The sequence below is a fragment of the Protopterus annectens genome, chromosome 6.part0 (genome assembly GCF_019279795.1).
Source record: "Protopterus annectens isolate FY-2018-M chromosome 6.part0, PAN1.0, whole genome shotgun sequence".
NCBI lineage: Eukaryota > Metazoa > Chordata > Ceratodontiformes > Protopteridae > Protopterus > Protopterus annectens.
The window spans coordinates 648,760,150-648,787,618 of NC_056737.1; positions in this window are offsets into that span (position 1 = coordinate 648,760,150).

Genomic DNA, 27,469 nt, shown 5'->3' on the forward strand with positions numbered 1-27,469 from the left:
ACTTGAGTGGTAGGGATGGGACAGGGCCATGATTCTGAAAAAAAAGGTAAGAAAATCTGAAGTGAAATAAAACCTTTCTAAACTATTAACATGATATATGTGACACGCAAGGCTAAAATACTATATTCAAATATATTTTCCCTTTTAAGAACTGGAATGAAATCATAGCTATGTTCGTAATTTGTTTTATTGTTCAGATTTATATGACATTTTGCACATGAAAATACTTCACCTAAGGAGAAATGATGTGTGTGGAAAGTACTGAATATATATTTAAATGTTTACTGTTGCTGCGTAATAAAAAGCTAATAGTTAATTTTTAATCATTCCAGTATAACTTCTTACCATTTCCCCTGCTCTGTCCAGCTAGCATTCATTTATGAACTGTTCCTTCATCATCTTTTGTTTTTATTTTCTGCACCTGCAAATCCAAAATATACACCAGATAGTTCATAAACTGCATCAAACTAAATTCTTATTCCTGATACAGATGTGTCAAATTGTACCTGTATCTCCTCAAATGGATCCTTATCATTTGACTGAATACCAAATGTTTGAACAAAATTGATGGAAAACTCATCTGACTGAATGTCAATTGACATAAAAGTGTACAAGTGTAATAGACATGATGTGATGGTATCATTTCTGACCATAAAAGTTATTATGGAAGCGAGGCTAGAATAATATTTGGGGATTGGCATATCACACCCCAGATCTGTAGATGTTTGTGTTTGTGCACCAGCAATGATATCTATGTCTGTTGTTTTTTTTTTCTAGACAGTTATGTAACCATGGAATTAGCATATATAAGTAAGGGGGTTTGGGGGACACACTGAGAGGCTCGACCCATTGCAAAAACTATTTCTGATGCTGTATGAGTTGTGTAGAATGTTTTCTAGCAACTGTGACTCGGTGAAATGAGTTTTCATTCAAATGAGTTTTCAGTCATTTGTGATCAGTATTTTGGGTTTCAGGCAAATGACTGTTCGATTAAATGACATAGATCCATGTAAATATATGAATACATTTTTGCCTTATTTAATGTGTCTAATAACAAAATAGAGGATTATAAGCAAATCACCAATCATAACCTGCTTATGATGTGCTCAAAACATGGATGCCAAGAAATTCACCTTCAGAACAAAGCCAGAGAGATGAATCTTGGTGGATACACGTTGATCCATCAAATGCAGTTTTGATGAACACAAATAAACCAAAACCAGTTCATTGAAACCACCTTCAGCTAACACTGAAATAATTTTTTTGCAGGGGGGTTACACCCCTTGAAATTATATATACCAACTCCAATTTCATATAACAATGGAGACAATGGCATCTCCAATTTCATGGAAGGTGGTTTCTTTGTGTTTGCTGAAACCACTTCTGACGGACTGACATACTCCTAATCTTGGCATCTATGTCAGGAACACATAATTGAAGATCATCATCTGAGCCCTGATCGTAATTCTTTGTAGCGAATGGAACTTTATCTGCTCCATGTACTACTACTTACAATAAAGAAAAAATTATACGCTAAGTGTTTTGTTGGCTTTCAAACCTGTAAAGCACTTAGCCGCGTAGTGAGTACTGTCAAAATGGCTGTGTAACAGTCACTTGTGTTTTCATTTACATTGCCAGGCCTTTAAACTGTCTACAGTTTTGCAGAATGTCCAAATGTTTGCCTCTGTTGTTTGGCCTATTCTTCATAAAGTCCGTGGTTTTCAGACAAATCACTGAGAATTGAACTCACTGAATAGTGAGTTACATACATTTGAGCTTCAGAATTCATATCCTTTGGACAAGATGAGGCGAACACAAATCCTGTTATTCTAGCTACTTTCTAAGTTTGTCAGAGGAAGGGACACCTTATGAATTTGTACAGCAGGCAGAACCAAATATTTTATTCTGCCATAGTCATTTGCTCTCTGTACCAGCAGATTTTATACCTAGCATGAGACCCAACCTTAACAACGTAAGCAGGGGGTGTTTAACATTTGTTAAGGTCGGGTCTCTTGCCACTCTTGAGCTTAACTGATTTGTCTTTTTCCAAATATTGGAGTGTAATCACCGTGCTCCATGCACTGCAATACTGTTATGCATATGTTAATGTTTTAACTTAGTGCAAATTTCTCAGCTGTCACAATGTGCACCCAGTCATTGCTGAAAAGGGTGAGCTTGACCAGCTCTCCCTCCCAATTAATAAAAGTAAAATAAAATAATAAAATTGTACATATGTAAGTTATAAAACCAGGTATATAGTCACTGACAATCCTATCTGATCCGGACATTGTATTTCATGCAATTTACCAGCAGTAGCTAGCTGACAGAAATAGCACATACTAACTGATGGGCAAGCACTGTTAAAATAATTTTTAGCTGTTCAGCACGAAATCTTAGTAATGGAGATGGTCTTGTATACCACTATATACTACAGTCCGAATCATGTTTTAAACATGAGCACTGCAGTCAAGGAAAGTGATAAGCATGCACAAATAGTGCATAAAATAAGTAATGTGCAGAACATTGTACTACTATATTAAGCATTGCACTGAGACTCCAGAGAATGGCAATGGATCTGCAAGACTATTTATGAGTTAAAGAAAGCGACAATAACAGAATGCCACTAAACCACAAAAGCTAACCTCCAGAGAAAAAAATGTATAACATGACATACTTTTTGCTTAATTAGTAGCATTGATTTAACAAGCAATTTTCACAAAACAGTATAGTGTGTTGCACATGTACATATGCTGGGTCTCTTTCTCATATTTAATGAGATGCTTCTGGCCCGACAGGTTACATTTTAGAATGCTACTGTATGAATTACCTGTGTTTTTAAAAAATAAACATTTTCTCTTGCTGGCACTGACATCTTAGCAAAACATTTATCTCACCATTTTTGTATGTACATTTTATGCTTTGGTTTTCACACTGTTGGTCTTTGAAGGTCCTGGCTCACTGTATTACATATACATTCTGCCTTATTTTATTAACCTGTTTGTAACTATTTACTACCTGTACTGACAGCCACATCATTTTTGCCATAAAGTACTTTGATGCTGATTTTCACATGTCCTGGACCCAGAAACTGGTATACACAGTAACTAAAACCAGAACAAAATAGTTGGCATTTCATTATTCCCCAGACAAGTATCCAGCTGAAAAACAATGTTTGTTTAATATTAATATTTCACTCCAGTGACTCTTACTGACATTAGCTGCCTCTGTTCCTTACTGATGGATCACTGTCAGAAAATCCTATCGCTCCATGACATTTACAACTTAAAAATAAAACTGTTATTAAGTATATGATTGAATTCAGATAAAATATTATATCTACAAACACAATAAACAGTTTTAAATGTATACAGAGGTTACAAAGCCATTGTAAACTATCTGTCACAGATAGCCAGTTTCACACCTCAGCTAGAAAATATAACCCGGAACTAAACTTCTGAGCTTGAACAAAAACAACTACAGTAGCAATAATTTGAAACCTAATGTTCAAATATACTAACAAAGTCTTTTAAGAAGATGGCTGCAAAATTAATCAGAATTAATAAAGCAGAGGAAATAACACTCTTGCCATAAGTAGTTAAAAACAAAGTAATGAGTCATCACAAAAAATGAGGAGACAGGACACAAAAAGTTTTTTTTTCTTTCTAATGTAATCATACAGAGAGCAGAGTACATTGATACAGGGGCATCACCAGTGCAGAGGAATGAGGAACCTCAGAGTATGATGATCATGATTTATTTATTTATTTTATTCTGATTTTTTTTTTAATTTCTGAGTCTTGTTGTCTTATAAGTGTCAACATCAAATATAACTTATAATGCATAACTGAATGAATGTCTTCATTTGTAGTTCAATAAACCAAAGATTGCAAACTGATATGGATACAATGTAATAGGTCTAGCGTCATGATGAAGATTCTGTGCAATAAGAAGTATGAAACTGTATTGTCTGGCATTACTGAATGACTATAATCATCAATGATTTACAAGATGCAGGGGAGAAATAAGAAGAGATATTGGGAACATTTGTGGGGCAGCACAGTGGCACAGTGGATAGTGCTGTCACCAAACAGTAAGAGGTTCCCTGGTTTGATCTTCAGCTGGGGTGCCTTCTGTGTGCTGTCTGCATGCCCTTCCTGTGTTTGCATAGGGTTCATCCAAGTGCTCTAGTTTTCTCCCACATTCCAAAGACATGCAGTAGGTGGACTGAGCACTCTAAATTGACCATATGTGTTAGTGTATGTTTGAGTGTGTGGTGTGAAAGAATTACTGCAGCAGGGCTAGAAACCTGGCAATGTAAAACTTGGCTGTAGATGGTTGTCACTGTTGAAGTGACACCTTGACCCCATGCACAAAAATAGTAAAAAGGGTTGTGGATGGATGAATGGAGTGGGGACCTGTTGTCAACTCAGGGACAGGTAAGAGGCATGTTGATGTTTGTGCATGTGTGTGTGTGTGTGTGTGTGTGTGTGTGTGTGTGTGTGTGTGTGTGTGTGTATATTTGAATGTGTGTATTTGTGTGAGAAAGTGAATGGTGAGGTACCAGGGTCAATGCAACGCATGAGCCACCATTGTTAACTACTGCAGAAAAGTGATGATTAGCATCAGCTGTAGTTAAGAGCAATTCAGATATGCAAATTAGATAATGATGAGGTCTTTCTTCTTTGTGGCTAATGTCTCTCTGAATTAAAATTCCTGCACTGTGTAAACATCATTTTTTGGTAGCATCTCTTACAGTTAGCAGTGGGGTGCTTCCTGACCCCTCAGGTATATCACTTATGCTTCCGTGCAGGACTATGCTTAATTTATTTACATTGAGATGAAATATGTCACAAGATTAAAAATCACATGATTTTTAAAATGGTTTAAATAAGTGGGTTAATAATTACATTAATTATAAATGAAAGGTTTACTTGTTATTCTGAGGAAGTCTTATTAATGTGTTGGAAGCGAAAGTACTAAGTGATAAATATGTAAAGTATTTTCAGTTTCTCCATATCAGTTTGCATTTTGTGGTTTATTGCTTTGCTTGTTTTAATGTTGTTGGTAGTACTGGTAATTTTAGTTTAGTTTTCATTTGAAGTTTCTTACTCTTGTTCAGTGTATTGCAAGTAGCAAATTAAATTTCCTAGGAAAAGCTATCATTTTTATATTGGATCTCTGACTAAGTAACTGTACATGAAGAACAAAATAAAGTGGTACTAAATTGTTTTCATTAATAAGTTATTTATTTCTTTGAAAAGGTGTCACATTTCACAAAGTAGGCATGTCCTACTAAATACTGTTTATCCATCAAGATCACATTAGTGTAAAAAACTAACGTGACCACAAGTTATATATCAATTTACATAGTATCTTCTTCTGGCTTTTCCTGGTTAGGGATTGCCACAGCAGATCACCTGTCCGCTCATGATTGGCAGTAGAGATTTACAGTGTTGAGTTACCAGCTCGGTGCCCAACCTTCCACAGAACTCATGCCTAGAGCCAATAGGGAGGACATGCAGACTCCGCACAGAAGGCATCCCAGCATCGAACCAGAGAACCTCTTTCTGTGAGGTGGCAATGCTAACTGCTGCACTACCGCGGCCACCCTATCAATTAACATAGTAACCCAAATGATATTAAGTTTGCAACAAATCTGCCATCATTACTGGCAAGGTGTGGTGGGCTTATGCAGCAAAGCAGTCTCCTGAGCATGAGACATGCACATAGCCATCTTTAGGCACCAGCAAACCCTGCGGTCGCTGAGGCCCCCCTGTTCCTGTGGGGCCCCCCAACCACTGCAAGTCATCTTATCTTGATATTTTGTAACATGTCTGTCAAAACAACAAAACCTAGTACGGGAATCTTGCATATTTAATAAACCAGGTGGGTAATAACTCTTATTTATATCTCCTTTAAAATTCAAAGATATTGCTGGTTATAATAACAGTGTTTTATCAAGCAACAGCTTTCACAATTCCATTAAATATCTTACCATTGACATAGTGCCCTTGGCTTAGTTAAACCCTGCTGGTGGACATTCTCTCCACTACAACTAACATATCCAGCTTTAGGTACCTAGAATACCCATGGCTGCAAGGGCCCCCTTAATCATTCTTGACTGCGTGGGGGCCCCACAAAAGCTGTGGCTGATTGGGGAAAAATGAGGAGGAAAAAAATGTATTAATTTCCTGATTAGGTTGTTTAACCTGAACAGGGCTATGATATGACTCTGTTATAATAAAGCTACTAATGAACATAGGCAAGGTAAGCACTACCCAGCATGACTGATCTCAATGCATATCTTTGAGTTTAAGAACAGTTGATGTTTCTGATCTTCAGGGATGGTTTTCTTGTACAGGGAGTTTTATAAAGACTGGCAGAAGAGCAGATCTTCTTTGCTGAAGAGTTCAGCACCAATACCAGTAATATCAGAATAAAGACTAAAAATCAGGATCAAGTTTTAAATACTACTCAAATTGAATTAAAAAGTTAATAGAATAACACATTTTGCATCAACATGCATTTTTTTGCTCAATAAGTATAAAACTCTGATGTCTGGATTTATTGACTGTCTGTAGTCCTGAATGATTCACAAGCAAATCAAACTTTTTATGAAGGACAGAACAAAATTATGAGCAAAATCAGGGAATGTGTGTTAAATCAGGGATAATGACAGGTTTGCATTACTCCTCATTGAGGTAAATAAAAGTGACTTACACCTTCCACTATTTAACAGGTTCCTATCAGCAGACCGAAGATGCATGTTTTCGAATGCGTCTTGGCCGAACTGACAAAACCGAAACTGCAAAATATCGAAGCGGCATGTAAGCGAATTCTTTCCCTGGAATAGAATTTGCTTGGCCGCTTCGGTACTTTGCCGTTTTTGGCACTGTAGTGTGGTCTCGGAGTTAGTATATTTAAGTAGGGGGGGTATGGGGGGCAAAGCCCCCCACTTAATCTCATGTTCTAATGTGCTTTCTTTTTTTCCCTTGGAAAAAAATCATTGTTCTGACAGTTTGGTTTTGTAAGCTTTTGCTTATATGGGGTCGATTAATCACCGTTCTCTTACGGTGATCTAATATAGACCCCTGTTTAACTGCTAAATAGCAGTCACTGATCTGGTGTGTCAGTACCAGTGGTACACAAAAGTAGTAATGCTACGGCTTATACGTGTGTGTGTGAGTGTGTGTGAGTGTGTGTGTGTGTGTGTGTGTGTGTGTGTGTGTGTGTGTGTGTGTGTGTGTGTGTGCGTGTGTGTTTGTGTGTGTGTGCATGCGCGTGCGTACTTGTGTGTGTGTGTGTGTGTGTGTGTGTGTGTGTGTGTGTGTGTGTGTGTGTAAAAAGTATCAGTGATTTTTATCTGTGTGCACACACCCAGTAATGCCAGGACACAAACATTATTCTTCTGGGTATCAGTAAAAAATGTAGCTAACAAGTAATTATATTTCAAAAGTGAGGCATAAAATATGTCACAGAACATTTAGACACTTAGATCATCTAAGAATCTGAGGGCCCTCACTCCCCAGGTTACATAAATGGATACAGGGGGCTCACTTAATCATCCTTGATTTTGTAGGGGCCCACAAAAGCTGTTGCTGGTTGGAGAAAAGTGAGGAGAAAAAAATGTATTAATTTCCTGATTATGATCTTTTACCTGAACAGGCTGTGATATGACCCTGTTAGGATAAAGCTGATAATGGTCTCTGCCTTCAACTGCAACCATTGCTAATACCAGCCCTGCTTGGATATGTGTGTACAGGAAGCTGGTGTAGGTTGTGTGTGTGTGGTGTGTGGGGGGGTTGTGTGGTTATTACAGCTCCTTAATCCAAACTGTCAAAGGCAGCTACTTGTGTGCATTCCTGAAGTATGGTCATCATTTTCTCTTACTTTTGTCTTGGACCTCAGAGGTGTAGAAAGAAGGTTAATATGGCTTGTGTAGGGGCAGGGTACTGTCTAGGAACAACAAAGAAGAATACATTACTACAGTCATTTGTTTCACTTTCCTCACAACCTCACTTCAGGAATGCATACAAGTAGCTGCCTTTGACAGTTTGGGTTTAGGAGTGAGGAGGCATGCTATGTATATGTATGTCTGCAGTCACTTGAAATACATGACTGTGGCAGTCTGAACCTTTGCTTTCTTCCCAGTCTAACACCAGAGCAATGCTTAGGCATTCATTTTTTTTTTGGTGGGGGGGAGGTAGGGAGGCAGGCAGTTCCCAAATAGGACTTGTGTATCCAGACAATTAGCTTATTAGTTTATTGTTGCTATAATTTTGTCATCTTTGAACATTAAGTCTTGGATACAACTTATATTTTTTCTTGAAAGTAAAAAATAAGACTGAAATTCCTTTCTTACTCATTTTTTTTATTTAGGTCACCACTGGATTAAGCAGCTGAGAAAATGCTCTAAAATACATCCCAGAATATCTATAACCATATGGCTTCTTCGGCCCTGGCTTATTTGAGTTATTTCTTAAATGGTTATTACTGTGCTGAGTTGGTCTGGAAAGATGTGTTGAAAGGATGCAAGGAAAACTAAAGCTGTTTAGCAACACAATTTATTTCCTCAATCATAATTTCTGTTCAGTGTTCTGAGTGAGGGAAGCCTCTGGGAAATGAATCTGTCCCTTCAGCATGTCCTGTTTATTTTTGTGCTGAGGTTTAGGTCCCTGGAGCGTGTAGCTCTAAGGGATTTGGATTTTTTGAGGTGGAGCATGTCCATTAATTCTGGGTTTGACATGGCTTTGTACGTCAGGCATAGATCGCCTCTGAGTAGGTGGTAAGCAACTGAGAAGAGCTGAAGTTTCTTTAGTCGAGCTGCATAGGACATCTGTTTGTAGCCCATGATCCTCTTAGTGAGGTAATTTTGGGGTCTCTCCAGTTGCTGCAGGTGTCGGGTAAGGTACATCCCAAAAGGGGCATTGTATTCAATTATGGGCCTGATGAGTGATGAGTAGAGGGGCACAATGACCTCTCTTGATCTAGATGCGAACCCTTTCGTGATAAGGTGGGCTATATAGAAGGTCTTTCTTACCACTTTGGCAATGTGATTATCAAAGGAGAGATTACTATCTACGTTGGTCCCCAAATCTCTAATTACTTCTTCCGTACTTAATGGATTACCACCTATGTGGTAATTTGTGGGCACCTTGTTTTTCCCAAAGGGGATGACTATGCACTTTTTAGCATTTAGCTTGAGGCCGTGGCTCTGGCACCAAGCATCCATCTCTGTGAGACCCTTCTGGAGAATGCTTGTGTCAGCTGGAGATTCGATTATGGCCCCCAGTTTGCAGTCATCTGTGAACTTTGCCAGCCATAATCCCCCCGTGTTAGCCTGAACCTCAGAGAAGTATATACCGAACAAGAGAGGTCCCAGAACTGAGCCCTGTGGGACGCCACTTGTAACTGGTTTGGATTCGGACATGGCACCTGTGATTCTGACCATGTGGGTTCTATCTCTGAGCCAGTTTGCAACCCATCTTGTGATATAGGGGTTGATATTTAAGCTGGTAAGCTTATTTATGATGCCTGAGTGGGGTATTGTGTCGAAGGCTTTTGCAAGGTCCAGGTAGGCTGTGTGGACTACCTTGCCCTCATCTATGGCTTTGGTAACTGTTTCAAAGAAATCAACTAGGTTTAAGAGGCAAGATCTGCCCTTAACAAAGCCAAATTGGGTAGGGTCCAGTGTCTGGAGGCTCCCAATGTCTTTGTTTATGAGTTCCATGATAATACGCTCCATAGCTTTACAGACCAGACTAGTCAGGCTTATGGGGCGATAGTTTCCGGGGTCTGTTGTGGCACCACTTTTGTGGAGTGGGACCACTGTAGCTGTACGCCATTCTTTGGGTACATATCCTGTAGTAAGGCTAAGTTTGAACAGTGACTTAATGTGTGGGTTCAGTTCTTCTTGGAACTCATGTAAGACACAGCCTGGGACACCGTCTGGTCCCATAGATGCTGTGTTTTGTGCTTTGGAGAGGGCAGATTTCACCTGTGCATCTGTGATGTCAGGGAGGTTACATTCAGTTGGGATAGGCGTTTGCTCCTTTGGGGGGGAAGGGGGGAGAAGTTTGCACTGAATCTGTCTGCCAGGATGTTGGCTATGTCTGTAGGTTCGGTATATTTTGTACTGTTATGCAACAATTCAGAACATATCTAGGAGTTTCCACCCATGTTCCTAACATAACTAAAGAAGGCCTTGTGATTATCTTTAGTGTCTAGGGCAATTTTTCTTTCGAAACTGGCCTTTGATGATTTTATGAGGGATCGAAGTTTCTTGCTAATACTGATCAGAGATGCCTTCCCTTTTTGGGATTTTGCTCTGTCATGTAGTAGCTTCCTCCTTCTGTTGTATATCTTATTTATGGCCGGGGTCCACCAGACCGGTCTCCTGTTTTTGGAGGAGTGAGTCTTGGTTTTATTTGGGATAGCACGATCCATGCATTCCTGCAGGTGCTCATAGAATGCATTTGTAAATGATTCTGCGGATTGGGCTGTATTATCCTCTGGCCCAGGGGCTTTGAAGGATTCCACCTCAGTCTTGAGAAGTGCAAAGTTGGCTTTTAAGAAATTCTTTACAGTGATTTCCTTCACTGGGGGTGGGGACGGGTTATGGATGTCCAGGGAAATTTGTTTATGGTCTGATCTTACCAATGAGGGGTTTACCTCTGGTGTGGAACATAGAGTCCCCATGTTGGTGATGACCAGGTCCAATATGTTGTTCCCTCTTGTGGGAGTGGTGACCAGTTGTTCCATTGTGTTAGAGTTTATAAATTCAAGGAACCATTGGGCGAGGGTGTTTGGGCTTGAGTAGTTTTCCCAGTCAATGTTTGGATAGTTGAAGTCACCCAATAACATAGTGTTTGGAAAGACCTTCATATTCTCCAGTGTTCTCAGGAATGCCAAGTGGGGTTCCTGTAATAGGGAGGGTGTTATGTAGCAGGCTACAAACTGAAAGGCAGTTTTGCCCGCTGTTAGTTGCACATGGATGGTTTCTGATGCTTTGTGCAGTGCCACTAACCTGGAGGTGTAGGTATCTTTGATGAATATAGATACTCCCCCTCCTTTTGTGCTTCGGTCCGAGTTTTGGGGCCGAAATGCATGGTATGAGTTATAACCTGGTAGTGCTGGGGTGCTCTCAGGAGCCTTGAACCAGGTTTCTGTTACTGCACAGACATCGATTTTCTCCATACTGAGGAGTGTCTCGAATGTGTGCATCTCGAGGTTTAGACTTCTGGCATTGAGTAGCATCACCTTTAGTTTTTTTATCTTTGGGTTGTCTATGGAGGTGGGTTTGTCCTTTGAGCCTTGCCTAAAAAAGGCACTATGGGGATGGCAAGAGCCTTGGCCAGTATAAGAAAGCCTAAGGGTGACAGGTGCAAGCTGTCCCCAGCGAAGCAACGTGGCTTGTCGAGCATGTCATCCCAGGCTGACAGACACTGGATCCCCTTTGAATGACACCAATACTTTAGCCAATTGTTGAAACTGATCATTTTGTCTTTATACTGTGGCATCATTCTACGTGAGGGCAAGATGCTACTCAAGGTCAGGGTCATACCAGCCTGGGCTACATGGTCAGAGAGCTCCTCTATGTCTCTTTTCATGCAGTCCAGGGAGGTACGTCTCAGGTCATTCACACCAGCATGGACAATGACGGAGTCATACTTGTACTTGCTTTGGAGTGACCTGAGTGCTTGCGTTATGTGGGATAACAGATGTTTAAAGTGTAGATACTTGTAGCAATGGACAATTTTAATCACTAGGGTATTCCCATTCTGGGGAGGAATTTTCTAAGCTATGGAATTTATTTCATAGCTTTATTTATTTACTGCATATTTTTATAGGTATTGTGTGTGAGGTAGGGGAGGGGGCAATGCATCTACATGTGCGCGTGTGTCTCATTATATACAAATGCATTTTCACAAAACTGCAATCAGAAAATCATGGCTGGACTTTGACAAATTTAATTCCTTAACTGAGAGGCTTCCCCCACTCAATCCCACACCCATTGCTACATGAGTAATCACCTCCAGGGTCACTGCCATGCACTGAAAAGACGTATAATCATTTTCTGTTGAAAAAGTTGGTATTTGCAGCTTTGTGTTATAAATTCAGAGGAAAGCATACATTTTAAATAATGGTGTTCAAATTTGTTAGATTAGAGCAGCTGTGTTTGGTAAAATAATGTCTCCCATTGCAGAGTACTGATATATTTCCAAGAACACCTCATATTACTGAAAAACAGAAAACACAAACCCTTGCAAGCATTGGCTTTCACATTAATAGGCCTCTAACAACAACACTTCAATGTATATATTTTACTTGATGTCTTGGCAGGCCACGGTTCACTGAGTCATAGTCTTCAAGTTGAATTGCTCTCTGTCCCAGGTCATAGCCTGGAAACAAGCAGTTACACTTCAGCTACCTGGATAACGAAACATGTTAATTAATAAATAATGCTTATAATAAGAACAACATATATAATTTTTTTTATTTTTATTAACAAAAAACAGAATAAAAATTATTTAAAAATATTTGTCAGCCTGGCACCAAGAAAAATGTAAAGGAAGAAAAAGCTGTAAAATTATGCCTCACTTGTTTTTGGGCAAAAGGGCTGTAAGAAAATACTTGTTAATTTACATAATTTTGATGTCAGTTACAACATAGATTTTGAATTCTGTTGTACCCCGTTAATACTAGTTTTGTGGCCTGGCTGTAGACTCCTTGTTAATTAATTGAGTGAACTCTTAGCTAGAAGATGTTAAGTACTGCAACATATTTCAGACAGAAATGTTCATGTCATTTTGGCATTGGCTCTTGCCAGTGAATATATCAGTTTTGTTTACTTGCCTGTGCTTTATTCCTTACATACTTGTTGAAAATGATAGTGTCCTCTGCACTTAAAGTTACAATTTTACACAATCTGATAAATATGCAGAATCTGGGAAACAACATTTTTACTGTACTGTTCTCTTTCCATTTAAATTAGAACTCATGACTGTGCAATACAGAGTATTAAAAGTTGTTGTGTCTTTCGGCTTATAACATGAAATACTGTATAATCTGAATAGATACTCTATTCTTTGCAGTACACAGAAGTATTTACCATAATGCTTGCAACATAGTGTATGGCCCCATGTCAGGGTGCTGGTTCTTTCATACCAGAGGCGAACAGCTTTGTCATTGCATTAACCAATTAAAACACACACACACACACACACACACACACACACACACACACACACACACACACAAACTACAGATGGAATATCAGAACAGGTGCGCTATACTTTATAATATCAAATATCAGCTGATCCAGGTTAGCACACACTGTGTCTTGTTTAGATTCATTAATATTGTCTCTCACCTATCATCTTACATCACATTGGTAAGTTTTTTGCCTTATGCGGAGTTTTTTCCAGTATTGGACTGATATAATGTGTAACAATAAGGTACTTCATCCAACAGTCACAGTTTTACAAACAGCAGTTGTTAAGAGGTATGTTCTGGCTGAGCTATAACTGTTATTCATGGTTAGTGCTTGTTACAGCACAAAGGTTTATGCCTAAACTGGTCTACTGTCGTTAGATTAGCCCAGCTACAGGCAACATGCCATGCATATTCTATTACTTTATATCTTATTTTTTTCCTTGGAGGCAGCCTGAATGAATCATGTTAACATTATAGAATGACATGCAATTCTTAACGCTCTCTGATACTGCAGAATGTCCTTAATTTTGTTCTGTCCCTAGTATAATTTTTGATTTTGGTAAATCACTGAGGATTAAAATCAATCAATAATGGGAGAGTTTCGTTGTTTTTTTGTTTTTTTTTTCTCTGAAATGCACGTTGATGCAAAACCCGTTGTTCTATTAACTTTTTAAATAAACTAGAACATTTAAAGATGTTATTGATTTTGGGCCTTTGTCTCCTCTTTATTTTTGGTTTTCTAGGGAATTCTTGTCCGAAGAAGATGAGAGGTGATACAAGATGCAGGTTTTGTTGCACAGTATTTTTGCCCGTAATTGTTGTTTTATAAACAGCTGGTTGCTTTAAAAGTATTTTTAATCCTTTCTGCTATTTTGCCTTGCACTATAGCTGAACTCTCAATGTATTGCTTTTTTTTTGTTTTTTTCTTGTTCGTCTGACGTAACCGTTTGCCCTCACTGTAAAATTTACGCCGGACAACATTAAAAGGCGATTTTAATTCTAGACAAGATGAGAAAACAAAAACTAAATTATATTCCAGCCGTAATGTCCATTACAAGCCAAGACATTTTTAAAACCAGGCTGACAGATATTTGTTAAATATAGAGGTAATGGCCATCTGCTTATCTGGACAGAGTATTCTGCATTCAGTTGATAAGATTTTTATTAGGAAAGTAGCGTTAATACCCAGAGATCGCTTTCAAACGACTCAAGAATAATGGACTTTATCTCAGTCTATTAGGTTTAAAACACAATCAGTTCAACGATGTTTTACTTCATATCGGACAATAACGGCTAAAAAAATGCTTACTAAGTTTTCTGATAGCTTTATCGCAAAAAAGGCCTCTGGGACTGGATTGAGTTAAGCGGGGCTTATTAATGGGGCGCGCTATTTTAATTCCCTGCTCGCTTTTGGAGCAACCGATACCGTTATTTTACATCAGTACAGATAACCCTTAAACGAATTAGACTCAGGCAGTAGCCCTGTTTTTGTGTTGCCCGCTGTGCACCTGCAGAAAGCCGCTTTTCTGTCTATAACAATAAGAATACTAACATCTCTTCTGTTTAGACATACTGTTCAGCGTTTAAAACGGCTCAAAATACTGTTGCAGAATTTCTTTTTAGCCTCGTTTTAGTGAAGGTTTGTAACAGGTTTAGGAATCCCTTTGGGTGCCCTGCTGGTCAGGTGAGCCGTACCTCTCAACTGTCCCTGATTATCAGTGACTTTACTAATTTTCACTCAAATTTTTTACGCTGTCCCTCTTAATCCCTCTTTAAATTAACGACTTCTGGAGGTGAATTTCACTTAATAAATAATGACAAAAATTGAGTTGTAGACTTTTACTTCAGAAAATGTATATTAGTGCACATTATCATATTCTGGCATTGTCTCAAGTTAATAGTATTAATATTTTAAAAGTGTCCCTATGACTTAACCTGTTTATTTCTGGATTTCTCCCTGATTCAGTTGAGATTTGTCCCTGGTTGACTGAGAGCTGTGACTACAGCTCACTCTCTTTAAAATGCTTTCTGTCAATCATTATATATTATTAAAGTTGGTAAATGGATATTTATTTACACTAACTGCCGACGATTGCAAAGATTAAGGTTCAACTACTAGTGGGTTGACCTGGCTTCGTGTATGTGTCTTGGGGCCTGTTCACCGCACCTCCCAACTAACATAACCACTCCTGGGTTAGCAAGAATTGTGTGTAAGGGAACTAAGTTAGGTGAGTCCTCCTGTTTTTCATAATCACCCATATTTCTAGTATGTGTGTTGGACTGCTAGTTATTGCTGCATGGTATCTGTATCCACACACACACACACACACACACACACACACACACACACACACACACACATATATTTATAGATAGATACGTATCGTGCAGGGTTAAGTGAAACATTAGCCATTCTCTTGGTTTCCTCTCCCTGCAATATGATCAACTTTTTCTTGGCACTACACAGCAGTTACTGTTAGAGGCTGCAGAGTTAGGCTTGGTTTTACATCAGTTGCAGGTAGTGGTACACAACACCATGTATTTTTCTTGGGGGGGGGGGGGTTGGTTGCAGTTCACAACTCCATTCATTGCTGAAAACGTGCTTCTGTTTATACTGTTGGCATGGACAAAATTAACAGCAAATGACTACTGAAGGAATTTCCAGTTTGGTTGCTGGCATTTCTAACATTGTGTCTGCTTATGTCTGGAAATTGTTCTAAAATTATGTCCAGTTGATTCCCTTAAACATAATGCCAGTGCATTTACATAGAAGCTATTGTTGAAGAATCATAGATATCGCAAAACTCATCTGTCCACTTTACTGTAAGAAAATTCTAACAAATCTTTATTCTTGAGCTGTAGCAGTCCTAACAGGACTTCAAAAAGGGATTGCTGGGGTATTACCTACATAAACACTGTGAACATTTGTATTTTTATTAAGTTGTTTGTCTGAGCCATCTTAATTACTGTGATAGTTTAACACAGCCTTAATATTATGATCTAATAATAACAGGTGTTACCATATGGTATTGATTTCATTCAGTGTTCCCTTGCAAACTTCCCTTCAGTCTCTCCTTGCAAACTTTTTGACTGTCAGTAACTTTGTTTCTTATCCTCCTTTAAAAGAGACATTTGTATTTAGTGTAATTACCTGGTTAACACAATAATAAAACATACATAGGCACAGTTGTTCATATAAAAGTTATGTTCTGCTTACTGGAATAGCTTTTACTCATTTATTTATTTTAGACTTACAGAAGAACACCAGAAACCAATACCATTTCAGCATACAGCAAAACAAATGAAAATTGCAAAGATAAATACTTAAAGCAGAAAATGTATACATTTATGTTTGAAACACGTGGCTTACCAGATTTCAGTGTTCTCTCATTTATCAGGAATTCCACAGAAAAGTAAATTAAATCAGGAATATGAAGAAAAAACATTTAAGAGATCAAATAGCTAGTTGTATGCTACATTTAAAGTAAGTAGAACTTCAAGAATACAAAAGTGTCAACCTGATGAAAATATGATAATATATGGAAGTGACTAGTGAAAATGACCTTGCTTTGTGAGAGTCAGTTATGAAACTAGGAATGACAGCAATTTCTTCAAAAGGCTGGCATAATTTTTGTAGTGTAGATGACCCATAGGATGTCAGGGTCTCATGTGGGTCTCATGTGCATACAGTGGATCAGGTAGGTGGCCTGCTGTAAGTCAGTCAGTTGCCATGGCAGTAGCATCACAGTTGGGTGAAAGAATGCAAATTATAAGAATAAAGAAGGCATGCATCTCAGATGCCTGGGGAGATTTGTTCTATATTCAGAGGATACTCTGTGGAGAGTAAAGATGTCCAGGATGTGACATCTGGAAGTGTAATAATGTGGGAAATCTTGTGCCATGAAATGAGTAAAGAAATGTTTTTGATTTGTACTGCACATATGCATATGATACTCTTATCACATTTCTTTAATTCAAAGGACATTCCTGTTTTAGGCTATGATGTCCTAGGGTAGAAAACATTAAAATGAGAAGTGCCATGATATTCCAGTATACAGAATAGTTTCTAACTTTGTCTTTATTGCAAGTGTGGCAGTTAGTTCAGATGGTTAAGTAAGTCTACAAACTGTAAACAATCAGCAGGGCCAGTGTTAGCATTTTGGGGACCCCAGCAAATGTCAAGTTCAGGGCCCCCTGGCCACTTCCAGTCTAAGTATCACCCTGTCAATGCCATCCCTTCTAGTCATCCTTTAAGTTCATGCTTCAGGCTTTTAGGAGTAGTACTCACATACTGACGTGTAGCTACAATGATCTTATTGCAACAGGCCTACATACAATACTATGTTGACCCATCTCACAAAGGGACAGTCACAGTTACTGGCATTTAGGTGTAACAATGATATACATTACAACAACTCTATGTACAGGGCTGAACTAATGTGAACTGGAGCCCCAAGCACTGCTTACTGTTTCAGCCCCTGCAAAAAAAAAAAAAACAAACACACACACACACACACACACACACACACACACACACACACACACACACACACACATCCTCAAGAGCTCCCCACTGCTTCTCTCCATGTTGGGCTTCCCACATTATGTGCATTACTTTTTTTCTTCCATTTCTCACATTTTACCTCTTTTCTTCAGCTTTTTCAAGAAACCATAACTTTATATATGATCTAAAGTGCATTTTAAGTGCTTTTTCTTTTTAGCCAGTGATGGCTTGAACAGGAATTATGATTAAGGAAAGAAAATAAATTCAGTGTTCCTGTTCAGCTTTAGTTTTCCCTGCGTCTTTTCAATGTACTTTCTTGACCAAGACAGCACAGCACTAACCATTTAGGAAATAACTCAATTATGCCAGTGCCCCTAGAAGCCATAGGGGTTGTAGATGCTCTGAGTTGCATTTTCTAGCATTTCCCAACCTTTTAATCCAAAAGCAGTCTAAACAAAAATTATGAGTAAGAAAAAGAATTTGTCTTATTTTTTTTTCTTTCAGTGAAGACATAAGTTGTGTCCAAGGCTTAAAGTTCAAAGCTGACAAAATAGTAGCTCAAAATAAATTAACAAGTCAGTTGTTGTGAGGATACACCAATCCTGTCTGGGAATACTGCCCATCTCCTTAATCCCCCCAAAAAGACAGTTACTGCCTATGCATCCCTCTGGTGTTAGATTGGGAGGAAAGCAGAGGTTCAAATGGCCACAGTCGTGTATTTCAAGTGACTGCTGAAATACGTATGCATAGCTTGCCTACTCACTCATCAATCCTAACCCTCAATGGCAACCAGCTGTTTATGTGCCTGATGTTTGATTGTGAGGAAAGTGGAAAAAAAATAATGATAGCAATAATGTATTCTAGTTTGCTGCTACCAGTAAACTGCCCCTACAGGAACTAAAGTAACCTTCTTTGTATACCTCTGAGGTCTGTTAGAAAAATAAAGGAAACAATGACTATACAATCCCCAGCCCCCACATAACCTACTGTAAATTTCTGTACACAGACATCTGAGCAGGGATTTTTTATAATGTTTGTGGTTGAAGGCAGAGGCCATTATCAGTTTTATCCTAACAGGGTCATATCACAACCCTATTCAGGCTAAAGAGTGCAATCAGAAAATGAAAGCATGTTTTTCTCGTGTTTCCTTAACCAAAAACAGCTTTCCTGGAGTCCCCACACAGTCAAGTATGATTAAAGGAGCCCCCGTATCCATTTACCCTGTATCCATTTATACAGTCTGGCGAGTGGGGGGCACCAGATTCCTAGAATATCTAAGTGTCTGAATGTTCTGTTACATATTTTAAGCCTTACTTTTGAAATATGATCACTTGTTAGCTACATTTTTTATTGAAACCCAAAAGAATAATGTGTGTGCCCCGGCATTATTGGATGTATGCATTGATAAAAATCAGTGATATTTTTTACACACACACACACACACACACACACACACACACACACACACACACACACACACATCACAGCAATGCTAGTTTTGTACTTATTTTAGCAAATAGCAAACATTGTACAACACTATTACTGCTACAGAAGATCAGTGACTGCTATTTAGCAGTCATCAGACAGCAGCAGGGTTAAGTCATTTTATTTACCTCACTGAATAGTAAATTAATACCTATCACTATCCCTGACTTCACAGATATTGCCTGATTTTGCCTCATAATTTTGCTTTTTCACAATAAATCCAGTCATCAGAGTTTTATACTTCTTATTGTCTAAAAAATGCATGGTGATGCAAAATGTGTTATTCTAGTAAATTTTTAAGTGAATTAGAGTAATATTTAAAATGTGTTCCTCATTTTGAGACTTAATTATGCTATTATTTTTGTCACTGAGCAGAATTCTTCAGCAAAGACGTTGAGAGTTACAGTATCTGTTGTTCTGCCAGTATGTATAAAAACCCTGAAAGAGAAACCATCCCTGATGATTAGAAGCATCAGCTCTCCTTAAACGCCAAGGTGTGCACTGAAACCGCTCACCCTGGTCTGCTGATCTCTCTAGTGCTTACTTTGATTATGTTCATCATCAGCTTTGTCCTAATAGGGTTATATCACAGTCCTTTTCAGGTTAAAGAGTGTAATCGAAAATTAATAAATTTTTTCTCCTCATTTTTCCCCAACCAAAAGCAGCTTTTGTGGGGCCCCCACACAGTCAAAGATGATTAAGGGGCCCCTTGCAGCCACAGCTATTGCAGGTACCTAAACTGACTATGTTAGTTTTAGTGAAGAGGATGTCCATCAACAGGGTTTAAATAGGCCAGGGGCATTATGTCAGTGGTAAAATATTTAATGAAATTATAAAGCTTGTTACTTTACAAATACTGTTACTATAACTAAAGATCTTTGAATTTTGAAGGAGATAAATACAAATTATTGTTACTCACCTGCTTTATTAAGTATACAAGATTGCTGTACTAGATTTTGTTGGTTTGACATACGTTACAAAATATCAAGATAAGATAACTTGCAGTGTTTGGGGGCCCCTCAGTGACCACAGGGTTTGCTGGTGCCTAAAGCCGGCTATGACAATCAGCTTCCTGTACTCCAGGGTTCGATGCCTCCATTTGCCTACTGTGTGACTCTCAGCAAGTCACTTAACCAGCTGGTGCTCCTGGGTTGCTGCTGAAAAAGGATACTTATGTCCTTGTTAACAAGCAAATAAAATATTGCAAAAAACTATGATTATGTATGTGGACATAGCCTGTTAGCAAATAAATAAAATTATTGCAGAAAACTATGACACTATAACTGGGACATTTTAATATGATGTGAAACACTTTGCAACAGTGAGTCTTAGTACTGAGCAAACCTTTTGCAACAAGTGATGGAGGGGACTACCCTGAAAATGTTCATGTTTTAAAACAAATGTCTCAATATTAGCATTTGAAAAAGGTGATAATGTGTGTATGTGTGTATGTGTGCGTGTGTGCGTGTGCGCGTGCGCGTGTGTGTGTGCGTGTGTGTGTGTATATGAGATAAAAAGATTCAGGTAGATTATATGTGAGAAAAATAATAAGATGCATGTAATTTATCAGTCAGTAATTCTGCTGGAAAATAATTGACAAATGATCCAGCATTTTTCTCCTTGAATGCTGCTTCTTTGAATTAAATCCATAAGGGAAAAAAACCCGAAAAAACTATGTTTTATGTTGAGGCAAGTGTCGTACCTCCTCATGCACCCTTCACATCTTCTGCTAACTCCTATAATCACCTCTGTAGTGAGAACAGCTCTGTGAAATTTGTATAATTTATGAGCTGTAGTAAGCTTAGAGTTTATGCAACATTTTAAGAAACTTTTTGTTTTCAGCACAATCCGAAGAATTCATATTTGCTACTTTTGTTTTTTACATAAGCTGTTTTGACAAACCTACTTGATGTCCTACATGAAATGAAGGGAAAACCCACTTGAGATGATATTACCCATCATTCCTCCAGTCTATAGCCATAAATATACCCTATTAAATTATTAACCTGACTGTGTCAAAGAGTTAAGTGATAGAGTAGGTGGTACCAATGTTGTGCAATTAATAATAATGTAGGTTAGAGCACTGCTTTAAGAAGAAAATAATCACCAATTACATATCACCAGAGGAATGCATATATATTGCCATTGTGTTAATTTACATTATTAGTACTCATGCATTTAGGCCGCGGTGGTGCAGCGCTTAGCATTGTCACCTCACAGCAAGAGGTTCGCTGGTTTGATTCTTGTCTGGAGGGCCTTCTGTGCAGAGTCTGCAAATCTGCCTCGTGGTTGAGTGACCTTGAAAAGACATGCAGGTAGGTGTGTGCATGTGTGGGTGTGCCTTCTTTGAAGGTTGGGTGCTGGGCTGGCAACTTGACACCATAAAAATTCACTGCCAGTCATTAGCGGACTGGAGTTCTGCTGTGGCGACCCCTAACTGGGAAAAGCCAAAGGACTTTAGTATTCATGCATTTAGGTTTCGTAACCTCGTAGACTTGCAAGGCAGGATCTGAGACTGAAGGAGATAAGTCAGTAGTCAGCCATGAGAATTCAGTTTCATGTGGAGGGACAGAACCCTACATCCTAATCTTAGTATAATCACTTTAACATCACAGCTCCTTACAGTGACCCTCTGGAGAACGACAATATTGAACTACCTGTTCAAAATCCACAAGTTGGTCAGGTTGTTGTGGGTCTATTATCCTACACCACAGGAAGGGTTTACCCGTTCTTTAATGTGGTCTGGGAGGTTATAAAGGGACTATGGAGTACAATATTAAAAGGATTCATGTTAAGGAATAATGAGCAGTGATCAAAGTAAACTATTAAAGTTACAATAGCAACTACTTTGGATGAACTTAAACTTATGAACAATTAGAACGTTAAGCATCCCAAAAAGTGGTGTAGTAGGTAGCAAACTAAGTAAAGTAAAAAGTCTATCACAGACAGAAATCATACAAATAATGCAACAGTTTCAAATGATAGATAAAGAAGGAATCCTGATATTATGAAATCTGAACATTCCATTTGAAAACCTACAGTGAAAAATTACAATATCAAAACGTTACATTTTCTTAGAGATACTGAAATCAAAGAGAATGAAACGTTACTAAAAACACATTTTGTATAAAGAAGTTGTGGAAGTCAATTATCTTACAAATGAAGAACAGGAAACGTTGTTCCTCTGCACTCCAGTTCAGTTTCAGTAATTATAATTAAAAAAAGATAAGGTGCAGTTAATTCAGATGACAAATTCATGAACAGATGCCAAGGGCAGACAGAGAAAGGAATATGCAACATTATATCTGGAGACAGAAAATTCACTGGGAACACTGGAAACAGTAACTGTTTACTAACTGTAAAGCTCAAAAGCAAATATTGTGTGTGTTCAGTAATACATTTAGTGACTGGATAACGTTAATTAGGCAGAAGACCCTGTTTTCTAAAAGTATTAGCTGGCTAGAATGTTTCCTTGGATACATGCATGTTGTAGCATGAGCTTGCTATTCTGAGCTCTACATTATTTGCTATTTTGAGCAGTAAAACATTTGGCTATACCAAACACAGAACAAAGTCCTGGTATTCTTTTCTGACATATTGGCAGAAAAAAAGTATGTTTTTCTGGGAGAGTGGTATGTGTGAAGGATATATGAGTATGCATGGGGTAGGTGAAAGACATGCATATTCATAATGAGTGAACACACACCCATACCCACGTGTGCGCGCACACACACACACACACACATACATATATATATATATATATATATATATATATATATATATATATATTTATTTGCAATACAATATATATGAACTGTATCTGTGTGTGTGTGTGTGTGTGTGTGTGTGTGTGTGTGTGTGTGTGTGTGTGTGTGTGTGGATACAATTATATCTGTAAACCCCAGGATGTGCAATGGCTGAACACTGATAGCACACACACACACACACACACACACACACACACACACACACACACACACACACACACACACACACACACACACTCACACAGAAACAGAAAATATAACAAAATGCATATACGTAGGGGACTTTGCTTTCACTATCTCAGTGTGAGGGATTTACACCCACTACCCTTTACTTAACTCCATAGTCACAAAACTGTTATGAAAGGGTAATCAGCCGATCAGCCAAAGCCTTTCCTGCATGCAAGTTAGTCACTCAAGTATTAGATCAATATTGCAGTTTTAATTCATGGTTGGCTGTCTAAATGTTGAGCTAAGTGCACTGAAACTGTAGCTACCACTATCTATGTATCTTTCTATCTAGACATATTCCTTGAGAAATAAATGAGAAAATGTTATCTCCATGAGTAGGGTCTCTTTCAAAACAGTTATAGGAGAATGTGTCTTTTCAAACTTAGACCCTGCCCTGTGGAACAATTTTCCTCCAGAAATAAAAAGCCAAGATTCTCTTTAAGGGTTTAAGTCATCCCTTACAGAACATGTTCACAGTGAAATTACCTGGACATGCTTCATGGACAATCATTAGCAGCATCAAGCTGCACACACTATTCATACTACTAACAGGTGTACTTAATGAAGTGTAACTGTATTGTAATCCAATGTATACAGCATACTTTAACAGAAGTAATGAATGGAGTGTAACCAGTATAGTATACCATATATAATGTATAATAGGTCATACAAGCACTGTTAAATCATGCATCACTTAGGTTCATAGGTTCATATGTGTGTACTAGACTAATGGCCCTGAAGCCTTTGCAAACTTAGCCCATAGAAGTGCCCTGGCATTGTGCCACCAACGTCAGTTCCATGTGCCTCTATCAAGTAGAGCCACTGGAGTGATCCTTGGGGAGAACTTTCTATTTCCCATCCACTCATCAAGATTTCTCTTGAAGAGGGCCAGTGAGGTGCTCTGCTTGACACATATGGGAAGTCTATTCCAGAGCATGGGCGGTCTCTGGGTTATGAACCTGTCCTTCCAGCATGTTCTGTTCAGTGTGGTAATGAGGTTGAGGTCTCTGGAGCATGGGATGTGGAAGGATTGGGATTTCTTTAGATGTAGCATTTCTAACAGAGCTGGGTCAGACATGGCTTTGTAAGTCAAGCAGAGATCGCCTCTTAGTAGACGATATGAGACAGAGAATAGCTGGAGTGTTTTGAGTCTGTCTGTACGTCCATGTAGGACATGTGTTTAAGGCCTAGGATCCTCTTCGTGAGGTACTTTTGTGGTCTCTCCAGTTGTTGCAGGTGTCTAGTGAGGTGCGTGCTAAATGGGGCATTATACTCAATGACTGGCCTAATGAGGGAAGAGTAGGGAGAGATGATGACCTTTTTCTTCCTGGATGCAAAACCCTTGGTAATGATATGTGCCACATAGAAGGACTTTCTGACCACAGTGGCAATGTGGTGGTTGAAGGAGAGGTTGCTGTCAACCTGTGTCCCCAGATCTCTTATAACTCCTTCAGTATTCAATGGGCTCCCATCGATGTGGTAATTAGTGGGAACTGAGTTTTCTCAAAGGGGATCACAATGCATTTTTTGGCATTAAGCTTAATGCCATTGTTTTGACACCAGTGATTGGTCTCAGTGAGGCCTTTTTGTAGGATGTCTGCATCATTTGGGGAGTTAATAATGGCTCCCAGCTTGCAGTCGTCTGTGAACTTGGTCAGCCAGAATCCATCCAAGTTGGTCTGGACTTCTGAGAAGTAGATGCCAAACAGGAGAGGACCCAGGACCGATCCTTGTGGGACTCCACTCATGACTGGTCAGCAGTCTGACTTGGAGTCTGCTACTTTCACACTGTGGGTTCTACCTGTAAGGCAATTTGCAACCCTCCTAACGATATAGGGGTTGATGCCTAGTTTGGTGAGTTTATCAACAATTCCTGAGTGAAGAATGGTATCAAAGGCCTTAGCCAGATTGAGGTAGGCTGTATGAACTGCCTTACCCTCATCCACAGCTCTGGTGACTGACTCAAAGAAGTCAACCAGGTTGAGCAGGCATGATCTACCTTTCACAAAACCAAATTGAGTGGGATCTAGAGTTTGGAGATTACCTATATCCTTGTTAATTAGGTCCATGATGATGTGCTCCATAGCCTTACATATCAGACTTGTCAGGCTAATGGGGCGATAATTTCCAGGGAATGTAGTCGCTCCTCCTTTATGGAGAGGGATGACTGTAGCAGTGCGCCATTCTGAAGGGACAAAACCTGAGGTGAGGCTGTGGGTGAACAGGGCACACAGATGTGGTGCCAGTTCACTTTTGTAATTCATGTAGAACACAGCCAGGGATATTTTCAGGTCCCATGGAAGCTGTATTCTTGGCCTTGGACAATGCAGCTGCAGTAATGCTGGGTGCCTGGCATTCTTCTAGTATTGAGACTGGTCCTTTAGGAGGGAGAGATGGGTAAAGTTGGCACTGAATCTGTCGCCCAGTATGTTGGCAATATTTGTTGGCTCAGTATAGGAGGTACTATTGTGCAGTAACTCAGAGCAAATCTGGGTATTGCTGCGGAGATTCTTGATATAACTATAGAAGGCTTTGTGGTTGTTTTTAGTGTCTGCCACAATTCTGCCTTCATAGCTGGCTTTGAAGGTTTTGATGAGGGATCTCAACTTTTTGTTGAGGCTAATAAGGGAATTTTTCCAGTCTTGGGACTTCACCTTTTTCTGCAATAGTTTCTTCTTTCTGTTCTAGAGTTTATTAATGGCAGGGGACCATCAGATTGGCTTCCTTTTTTTTTTGGAGGAAAGCATCTTGGTTCTGTTGGGTATGGCTAGTTCCATGCATTTATGTACATGTTCATACAGTGCATTGGTGTATGATTCAGCAGTCATGCATCTATTTTTCATTGGCATCGGTGCCATAAAGTTTGCCACCTCTGTTTTTAGGAGTACAAAGTCAGTTTTTGGAGAAGTTTTTCATGGTGGTTACCTTTGCGGGGGGTGTGGGTGAGATGTAGATTTCCATGGTGATTAGTTTGTGGTCGGATTTTATCAGGGAGGAATTGACTATTGGTGTAGAGCAACTGTTACCCATGTTAGTAACAACCAGGTCAAGCATGTTGCTTCCTCTAGTGGGGGGTAAGAATGAGCTGGTCCAGGGCATTGGAAATGATGAATTCCAGGAAGCATTGGGCCAGTGCACTGGTGCATGAGTAGTTTTCCCAGTTGATGGAGGGGTAGTTGAAGTCATCTAGTATGAGAGTGTTGTGTTGGTTCTTAACAGTTTCCAGGGTGCTTAGGAATGTGGAGTGAGAGTCTTGGGACAAGGTTGGGGACCTATAGAAGGCTATGACCTGAATCACCATCTTACCCAATGTTAGTTGTACCTGGAGTATCTCAGATGTGTTGCGCTGGGCTACTAATCTGGAGGTGTGAATATCCTTTATGATTATAGATCTACCACCACCTTTGGAGCTTCGGTCCATGTTCTGGAGCCGAAAGGTATGGAATGAGTTATAGGGTGGTAATGCAGGGGTGCTTTCTGCTGCTTTAAACCAGGTCTCCCTTACAGCACAATGTCAGTGTTCTCCATTTTGAGGAGTGCTTCGAGCGAGTGCATCTTGAGATTTAGACTTCTAGCATTGAGCAGCATGAGTCTCAGATTGCATTTATTTATAGCTGTTACAGGGGAAATTTGGTCTTTGGAACAGTACCTAAAAAAGGCACAATAGGGGTGGAAAAAGCCTTAGTCAGTACCCGGAAACTCAGGGATTAAAGATGCAGGCTATCTCTGGCAAAGCATCGAGGTCTGTCAATCATGTCATCCCAAGCAGACAGATACTGGATCCCCTTAGAATGATACCAGAAACTTACCCAATTGTTGAAGTCAATCATTTTCTGTTTGTACTGCTGTATCATTCTGGGCGATGGTAGGATGCTGCTCAGGGTTAGGGTCATACCTGCCTGGGCTACATAATCCGAGAGCTCCACCATGTCTCTTTTCTTGTAGTTCAGGGAGGTGCATCTCAGTTCATTCACACCCACATGGACAATGACAGAGTCATACTTGTACTTGTTGTGGAGTGACCTGAGTGTGTGTGTTATGTGTTGCATTCTGGCACCTGATAGATAGCTGACTGTTACCTTCTCCTTATTCAACCTAGTGAGTGGGACATCAGTATGCCTCACTATTGAGTCACCTATGATTATTGTATTGGGCAAGCTGTTTTGCCTTAGGGGCTTAGGTTGAGGGGCAGACTGTGTAGGTGAGCTGTGTGTCTTGTGGTTTGTGCTGTGTTGTGGTGGTTGAGTGCGTTTCTGCCTTGAAGGTC